The 1847-nt window shown below is 47.5% G+C and overlaps 1 non-coding gene across 1 annotated transcript; it reads right to left on the bottom strand.

Moving 5' to 3' along the window:
- Positions 1–1270: 1270 nt before the first annotated feature.
- Trnas-aga lies at positions 1271–1352 on the bottom strand. Its single transcript has one exon. It is a non-coding gene; the product is annotated as a tRNA-Ser (tRNA).
- Positions 1353–1847: the final 495 nt, after the last annotated feature.

Below are 1847 nucleotides of genomic sequence, written 5' to 3'. Positions count from 1 at the left end.
GAACGCCACACTGCGGAAAATCTGCGTTTTCTGATCGAGGACGTCTTTGAGAAGTGGGGCATAGCTCTGACGCTTTCTTGCTTTGTGGTCACTGATAAAGCTCGGAAATTCGTTTCTGCAATTGCCCGAACGCCGTGGGTGTGCACTGCATGTTTTGCACATACCTGGCAGCTTTGCGTTCAAGATGCCAAGAATAAAACCAAGTAGTTCGCAAATGTGTGCACCAAAGCTCAAGCCATATTGGGGCACTACAAACGGAGCAGCAGTGCAAGGGCAAGACTGCAAGATATGCAAAAAAGGATGGGCATAGAACTTCCTCCTGAGCTGGTACGATATGTATCCACGAGGATATAATAGTGAGTACGCCATGCTGCCACGGCTGCTGAAGCTCAAGGCCGTTGTTGCCTTAGATCTGGCAGAAACCGATACCGTTGTGAACTTGACCACGGACGAATGGTGTCTTGTAACGACCATGGTGTCAGTGCTGCAACCAATTAAAGAAGCTACAACAGCTGCTTGTTCCGAGTCTTTCCAAACACTTTCTATGGTTGTTCCACTTGTTCACTGTGTGAAGATGTTGCTTTCTGAGGGCGCAGGTGGATCTCAAGACAAGGCGTTTTCCCAGAATCTTTTCAGATCAGTGCGAACAAGGTTCCGGGATGTAAGTACACAGGCACCTTATGCCCTTGCCATCTTCCTTGAGCCTCGATTTAAAGACATCTGCTACAAAAATCTAGACAAAGAGAATGTAGAGTTCCAACTAAGTGCAATGCTTCAGGATGTACCACACTCAACACAGCTCACGCCCGATGAAAGTTGTGCCGAACAGCAATATCAAACCAGTGAGTAACCTTCAGTGTTGAAGATATTGAGCAGCTTGGCATTTTCAAATAAGAATTATGCACAAAGCTGTCTAGTGCAAGAGGTCTACGACTACCTTCAGTCTCCAGTTTTGCCACGTACCGACAGCCCATTTCACTGGCGGCAAACTGTAGGGAAAAAAAAGTATATGTCCCTTGCATGTGTGGCGCGACAATACCTGGCAATTCCCGCAACCTAGGTTGCAAGCGAGAGACTGTTCTCAACCTGCTCGAACACTATGACAAGCCGACGAGGATCTCTTGCTGCAAAACATGTAAAAAAGCTTTTCTTTCTTTCTTTTTTTTTTTTTTTTTTTTTGGGGGGGGGGTGAAGCTCTTTAGGGTCTAGCCTTGTTCCGTCCGTCCGTCCAGCCGGCCGGCGTCCGTGCTCACATAAAAACAAATGTTTGCGCAGTCGACAGGATTCGAACCTGTGCGGGGAGACCCCGATGGATTTCTAGTCCATCGCCTTAACCACTCGGCCACGACTGCGGGACGAGTAGGGGGCTCTGAGATGTGGTAGTAACTCAAGAGCTGGGGTTTCTGTCATGGATGAAATGTTGCATGTAGCCGCTCAACGTCTATACAGGAGAGGGCGCTGCGGTCAAATGCGTATATAATCGCTTTAAACTTTGCATGCATTGGCTCAACGTTTATAGACGAGAGGGTGCTGCGGTCAAATGCTCAAATGCCTATATAACCATGTTCCATACCACACATTTGCTTTCTGACATCAACCGTTGACTTAAGCGATGGAGATGCGTTCCCACGGCATCTAGCGGATCCAAGCTGATCCTCTAGCAGAACCACTGGCTCTGCATTTCACCGACCATAAAGCAGCAATAATGAAGTCGAAACGCCACCCGGAACTCAGCACTGCATATGAGCAATAAAAAAATATCAGCACCATCAGCACTACCTATAAACAATAAAATCAGTATCATCAGCACCACCAGAGCTTCGCCCCAATCAACACCATTCACAACG

The sequence above is a fragment of the Ixodes scapularis genome, unplaced genomic scaffold (assembly GCF_016920785.2).
Source record: "Ixodes scapularis isolate PalLabHiFi unplaced genomic scaffold, ASM1692078v2 PGA_scaffold2__306_contigs__length_199485367, whole genome shotgun sequence".
Classification (NCBI taxonomy): Eukaryota; Metazoa; Arthropoda; class Arachnida; order Ixodida; family Ixodidae; genus Ixodes; species Ixodes scapularis.
Note: the sequence above shows the minus strand (reverse complement) of the source record. Positions and strands in the feature narration are given on the sequence as shown.